Source organism: Orbicella faveolata, unplaced genomic scaffold (assembly GCF_042242905.1).
Source record: "Orbicella faveolata isolate gen_17 unplaced genomic scaffold, um_ofav_v1 contig_35, whole genome shotgun sequence".
NCBI classification, from domain to species: domain Eukaryota; kingdom Metazoa; phylum Cnidaria; class Anthozoa; order Scleractinia; family Merulinidae; genus Orbicella; species Orbicella faveolata.
This window is the reverse complement of record NW_028301564.1, coordinates 23,510,001-23,517,500: the sequence shown is the minus strand read 5'-3', so window position 1 is coordinate 23,517,500 and position 7,500 is coordinate 23,510,001. Positions and strand designations below refer to the sequence as shown.

General features: G+C 40.2%; 1 pseudogene across 1 annotated transcript in view; it reads right to left on the bottom strand.

Annotated features, from left to right (window-relative positions):
• LOC110065308 (sushi, von Willebrand factor type A, EGF and pentraxin domain-containing protein 1-like) overlaps positions 1-7,500 on the bottom strand; it is a 50,781-nt pseudogene that overhangs the window by 24,540 nt on the left and 18,741 nt on the right. The window contains exons 7-11 of the transcript XR_016202074.1: positions 7,130-7,417; positions 6,698-6,946; positions 5,971-6,183; positions 3,905-4,149; positions 3,016-3,331 (exon numbers count right to left, since the gene is read on the bottom strand). The product of XR_016202074.1 is annotated as a sushi, von Willebrand factor type A, EGF and pentraxin domain-containing protein 1-like (transcript). The remainder of the gene's footprint in view (positions 1-3,015; positions 3,332-3,904; positions 4,150-5,970; positions 6,184-6,697; positions 6,947-7,129; positions 7,418-7,500) is intronic.

Genomic DNA, 7,500 nt, shown 5'->3' with positions numbered 1-7,500 from the left:
TATTTCAAAGAAATATGCAAATTACCAAATTCCGTTAACATCGTCATTTGACGCACCATTTTATTAAGCAAGTTTGAGAGCCTCGCATGCAAAACCACATTCTTCTTCCGTCTTTAAAACACTCAAATATTTTTGTGCAATGTCTAACTGTGTACTGGGTTTATTTTAGGGAATGTTACGTTGTCTCTTTGGGTGCAAAATAATTAAATTTCGAAGACATGTATTTTATTCACGTAAAAGTACTTCGTGAATATAATTAATTTTCACCATGTGCGAAACCTTCAAATGGATTAAGCTTCTGGTGGTTGAATCGCAGAAGGATGGTCTACAGATTCCTGGAAAAATTTCTTTGGGCAAATGATTGTGAGCGACGCGAGAGCTTTTCAAAGTACGTTAAAAATGCAAATATTTGACCATCGTCGTCAAATGTCAATTTACGGGTTGGACGTACATTTTAGCATGCGCCGCATGACTTGACCTATGTTAAGTTGAAATAGACACGGAGCTTATAATTTCGAAATGTTCTAACCTCATTTGCTGTAAAAGGCAGGTCCAAGGCCGATTTGACGTGTTTCTGTCACCATTCGTCGCACATAAAACAGAAGTTTGCTTTTGTTTACATAACGTCCGATGTACATCGCCAACTGTCCACTTATTTAATGGTCGAATACCATGAATCTGTGACCGTCTTTCTGCGCATATGAACATCACTGCATCTAAGTCAAAAACGGCTAAGTCATTTGTAGATAGTTGCTTGCTTTGCAGTGCGCCAAAATATTACGTTTGATCGATTGCTGACCATTGCTGATAAGCGTGTCGGCGCAGCACAATCTCGGCTTACAGCCGTTATTTGTTCGTCACGCAATGCTGTCACGGCATATGCTGCACATTTGGATCTATTTTGTATAGAGCACTCTCAGGGTAAGTGAAACAATTTAATCATAGCTCATCTGTTTGTTCATATATATAATAATATGTGCATATTTATATAATCGTATTCTATAGTGTACGTGACCTCGGTCCAAATCACGTTTGTTTCAGACAACAGCTGATAAAGCTAGTGCCTGTACTCACTAGAATTTTTTAAAAAAAATCACCATAAACAGATTATAGATCAATGAAGCAGGAACTAGCTGAAGTAAAAATAGGAAATTACAACGTGTCTAGTTCGTGAGAAAAAAGGACTAAATTTCATCAGTAATTACGTGAGTAAATTGCCCTGGCCATACCATTTTGACGTATTTTGTTTGCTTAGTGGCGAGGCATTGGTATGTTTGTAACAGAAAATAGAGGACTGTTGTCAATACAGTCCAAAATTATTGTTAGTAAAATATTGTAAATAAAACACCTATTGACCGGCTACCTCCGCGGCCACCATTTGGTCGTTCCGATAAGGGTTTCATTATTGCATCACCCCTATTAAGCGGCCACCCAAAATTTAAAAACTTTGTTTTGGAAAGGGCGATGGCAGAAAAGAGTCTGAAATTGAAGGGGCATGACGAGTTATAATTATAACCCGATAGTGAAAAATTAAATATTCAAGGTACACCAACCTCTATTTAAGCGGCTAGCCCCATTAAGCGGTCACCACCCATTTCCCCGAGGGTAGCCCACTGTATTACATGTAAACCAAAAATAATTGCACAGCGCGAAAAGACCTAGGTATGAGTTTAGCGTTACAGTATTACGCAGGGCATGTAGGTAGCAGTGGTCGAGTAAAAGATAACAACAGGGGTGATGGTAAACTATTCATTCTTTTCATTTCTTAATTTAATCTCTTCCTACTCAACGCGATTGTATGCTCCCAGTGGTTCCAAGCCTTACCGAGCCTTACGTATTAGGATAGAAATTGTCCAACCCCTACCCCCTAAAATGGGATGACAGATTGCGTGACGAACAAAGAAACGCTGCAAACAAGGATTCAAGCCATCAAACCATGATGATCAAACGTAATATTTTGGTGTGGTGCAAAGCAAGCAACTATCTACAAATGACTCAGCCGTTTTTGACTTAGATGCAGTGGTGATCATATGTGTCGAAAGAGGGTCACAGATTCATGGTATTCGACCATTAAATAAGTTGACAGTTGGCGATGTACATCGGACGTTATGTAAACAAAAGCAAACTTCTGCTTTATGTGCGACGAATGGTGACAGAAACACGTCAAATCGGCCTTGGACCTGCCTTTTACAGCAAATGAGGTTAGAACATTTCGAAATTATCAGCTCTGTGTCTATTTCAACTTAACATAGGTCAAGTCATGCGGCGCATGCTAAAATGTACGTCCAACCCGTAAATTGACATTTGACGACGATGGTCAAATATTTGCATTTTTAACGTACTTTGAAAAGCTCTCGCGTCGCTCACAATCATTTGCCCAAAGAAATTTTTCCAGGAATCTGTAGACCATCCTTCTGCGATTCAACCACCAGAAGCTTAATCCATTTGAAGGTTTCGCACATGGTGAAAATTAATTATATTCACGAAGTACTTTTACGTGAATAAAATACATGTCTTCGAAATTTAATTATTTTGCACCCAAAGAGACAGCGCAACATTTCCTAAAATCAACCCAGTACACATTTAAACATTGCACAGAAATATTTGAGTGTTTTAAAGACGGAAGAAGAATGTGGTTTTGCATGCGAGGTTCTCAAACTTGTTTAATAAAATGGTGCGTCAAATGACGATGTTAACGGAATTTGGTAATTTGCATATTTCTTTGAAATAAAAGGATCTTTTGTCAAAAAAAACTATCCAGTAGTTTTTGTCATGCCCCAGCCTATCTGCGATGAAAATATGAGCGAAATCGGATTTTCGACGCTTGCCGAGTTATTTTCCATTTTTATGGACAGGGACTCTTAAATGTCATTTGTGTTACTTTGTGTCTAGCTGTCGATACCATTCAAGTCAGCTAATCGTTTATGTAAGAGGCCACGACGATAGCTATGGCAGTCTATGTAAGTAACAATTCATCTCTCCATATAACAAACGCAAATACAATTGTGTACTTACTGCATTTTGTTATTGATCCCGTGTCTTTGTTGCAACTGGTGTCACTCGATTCACATTTCCTCACCACGGCACCGTCTTCTGAACAATAAGCTTCCACCGGTCCGAGGTTTATGTTTTCAACGTTGTAATCTTTTAATTCGAGTCCTGATGATGCCTGATATTCTGACCAGTTAACTGTTTCGAAGCCTTCATAGACTTCTGTTCTGGACTGTTCGTTATTTGCCTTCTCTTGATTGAAGGCGTCTTGTCCTGCTTGGTCATTGGTGCCTTGCGCGAGGCCGGTATCTCTCTTGACGTAATTATAATTGAAAGTCACCTTGAAATCAGACGTGAATCGAAAGTTTGGTCAATAATCACAACCAAGATTAAACCTACGTGCAGTTGTGCAGCTACACAACAGAACATCCCTTGATTGAATGAATAAAATGTGAAGAAATGCATGAAGAAATGCATATAAATAACTAGAAATCAAATGGGTTTGTTTCACTGAACTCAGTGACGGATCCAGACCTTGAGCTAAGAGGGGGGTGGGGGTGTTCTTTTTCTTGCCCTGCTGGCTTTTCTTCCTTCCATGATTTCTTCTTTTTTCACCAAAAATAAAGGGGGCCCGGGGGACCGGGGCCCCTCCTCTAGACCCGCCACTGAATTACTTCATGTTAAAGTGAACAGAACCAACGGTATGTTAACGTAAACTACTAGTAATGGCCCGTTGCCTTTGGCCATGCATAGTGAGCTGTGCATTAAAATTATGAGATGCAGTATGCAGGCATGGGAAATATTAATAATGAAGTACTCCAGTTAAGGTATTGGCCTTAGTTTTAGTTCAAGCCTAAGATATCAAATCCCATCAGGATTTTAGTAACTACACGCACGTAGAAAAGTCTCATACCTCTCTTACAGAACGTCTTTTTCGTCGCCTTTCTGCGGCTGAAAGCTCTCCACAGTATACTTCCACCGTTTCCTCGGTGCAATTTTCGCCTTGCAACGTGCAGAAAAATGGAGGGACGTAAGGACCAGTTAGAAGGCCAATGAAATCCGATGTTATGTTGGCTTGCACGTTTGGGTCATTGCAATCTCCATCGTAGTAGAAATTTGGACTCATGTTAATCATGATCCAACTGGGATTCTCAGTTACTGTTGTTGTAGAAAAAAAGGCAAGTAAGGAAATAGCTGATCGACTGGAACAAGAAAAACAAAACAAAAAAACGTTGTCTGTCCACATTGGCTTGTGGCGGTGAACTCAGTCCAGCTCACTTCTCAACAACAGTGCATGCAATCGATTGAGCTCACTATCATCCGATATATGGCTAGCTACGATTCAGATGTGTTCCTACTCTGATAAACTTCAAGTGTTCATGTCAGAGTAAGGCTAAATGAACAATTTTAAGACCACATCTACTAGAATTCTTTCTTTTCTTTTTATAATGTTAATCAGGATCAGTAATTGTTATCTAAATCCTGCTGCGGTTTGAAAATTAAAAACAATAAAGGAGAGACGCATTAAGGTAAATGTAGGTAAAGTCTACATACAAGCCAAGTGGCCCATCAGGCCGGAGCCTGTAGCATGAAGCGACTGGGATATTTCTACTCCCTTATGGATGGGATGCTAGTCCATCGCATGGTTACCCCAACCATAAGGTTCGCCGGTACCCATTTATACACCTAGATGGAGAGAGGCACTGTGAGAGTAAACTGTGTTGCCCAAGAACACAACACAATGTCCACGGGCCGAGTTCGAACCCAGACCGCTCGATCTGGAGACTAGGGCACGAGGCCACCGTGCCTCCCACAAATAAAGGATATTACACGGTGGCAGAGAATATGAATTTTATGTTCGAGTTACAAGAACAATATCTCACTCGTTCGCTGCGCTGACTCGTGAGATATTGTTCTTGCCATGAGAACATAAAATTTATATCTTCGAGCTAACGTGTAATGTTTTTTTTTTATTATTGTATAGACGTGTAATGCTCTTTTTATTCTAAATGACGGCGTTTTTGACGATTTTCCGAAGGTTTCCGAAAATTCTCAAAAACTTGTCCGAAGATCACACGAACGTTGCCGAACGTTTTTCAAAAAGATTGCCGAAGACTTTCGAGGAAGACCGAAAGATGTTTCGATCATACACCAACGAATTTAAGAACAATTTAAGAGACAGATTTGATATGAAAAACGCTCTGATTGGTCAAAAACCTATGTTTTATCAGAGTATAAATACCTATTACTAACCGAGTTCGAGGTCACCAGTAAGTTACGGACCGAGTTTTTTCTCCTTCGATTTATGGCCCAAGCGCTAAGCGCGCGGGTTATAAATCGAAGGGGAAAAAACGAGGATCCGTAACTTACAGTACAGACCGAGAAGACGAGGTTAGTGAGATATTTATGATGTCAGTGCTGTGTGCCTGACGGGTTCAGAAACGATTTCTATTCGTGCGGACTCGGAAAGGTTTCAAATTTCTGACGCAGCTCGAAAGTAAAACGAGTCAGTTTGAAATTGTTTTTAAGTCGTTAGCACGCAAAACAAAAAAAAGCCAAACTTGAAATTTTAGCGGGCCGTGCAGGAGAATACGGTCCGCTAAATTGACCAATCACAGCGCGCGCACTAACTGAGAGATATAATAAAACATAGAAAAAGCGTGTTTTATTGTTTTGCGCGTGTAAGATCTATATCATAAAGCAAATGAAGAAGCCTAAACCGTGTATTACACGGACATTTGAGAACACTCGAGAAATGTAGAAAACACTCGCCTGCGGCTCGTATTTTTTACAGTTTCCCTCGTGTTCTCAAATACCGTCGTGTTTTATCACAGTTTAATACACGGCATAGGCTTCTTTATTTGTTAAGTAAAACATACATGTCTATATAATAAAATGAATTACTTTTGGTGGTTAACGTCAAAACAGGACGACATTCTCGTGCAAGTGTGCTATTACGGGACCATACACCTAACGTACCTGCACAATCTGGCCACGGTAAATCAGTGCTGTACTCTTGGCCTGGTATGGCGTAAAATTGCCATACTCCTTCTTGGCAGAAGTAGTACAAAGGAGGGTTGAACACAAAGTCGTTGCCACTTTGACACTGCACCTGACAAAATTTGTCTTCTACAATCGTGTTGCAAGCCAAGGCACCATTCTCCGGAGGTTCATATAGTGGACAGGTCAATTCTTCAAAATAAAGTTGGGTAATATAGGTAATGATTTAAAAGAAATGAACTTGAAACCTAAAGCTTGCATTCTTGCGATGGAGAGGCCATTGAAATGCATAAGTTTATCTTATCTTGGACAATGCAACAAACTCATGGAGAAATTTAATAAAACTCTGTGATGTTGTTGTTGTTATTATTATTATTAGAAAAGGAGAACTCATGGTGAACTAACAGGGAACAGGTAAAATATCACTGAAACTGTTAAACCAAAGAAGGCTAAAGAGGGCCCATATTAAACTCATGAAAACTCCTTCTCCGGCATAGGAAAATCCGTCGAAAGGACTTCATCTTGCAAAGAGATACATGCCATGGAAATCATGGAATACTCGCGGAGAACATGAGGAACAACTGAAAAGTGCTGTTGGGTATAGAGTGACTAAAAGATCTAGTCATCACTGATTTAGAGGTAAATATTTTGTGGAAATTTCCTGCTATTACAATTCAATTTTTCACGCGACGAGCCAAGTACTCACTCTCGATTGTAATTCTAAATGAGCAGTCTAAGTTTTCATTGAAGTTGTCATCACGGACGATGTACAACACTTCAGTGGAACTGGGAATCGAGAAATCTGAACCAGGTTGTCTCTCTGAGAAGATGAAGGGCAGTTTTCCGGAGTTGTCGGTACATTCGGGGTGTTTCCAGTTCACCTCCATTGCAGCACCAGTGGCGTTGACAATGGTTTGGTCCGGTGGACAGAAACCACAGACTGGAGCCTCAGTATCTACAGAAATCAAAGTAGTAGGATCATAAATCTCTTCAGCTTTCCATTCAACCAGGCGCACACAAGAGGTTACGTTGTAGAGAGAAAATCCTGTACTATTCCCCCGAGGCAGTGTGACTAAAATCACAACATGTGTAAACACAAGAAACTGAATCGAGAAAATGTTGAAACGTCTCTACTTACCATTTACAAAATAAGTAAAAGTACAGGAATCTGAGTTTCCAGCGGCGTCTGTCACGACGTATTTCACTTTGTTTTCGCCGATCCCTAACAGCTTGGGAAGAGTTGCATCCACATTGACTTCCTTTATCGTCAGTACGACGTCGAAGAGATCCTCCGTTATTCCAGGCTCATTCACCGTCAGAGAGTTGTCAGTGAATGAAAAATTCCAACTAACAGACGATGTATTTTTCCCTGCATCGTTGCCTACAGTAGTATCGTCGGGGCAGGTTAATGTAGGAGGTTGATAATCTAAAGAGAGATATAAACAGGTGTCATCAGCGGAGTTTGTTTGTTTTCTCTCTATTATATATTTGCTTTTTAGGTTTGTTGAC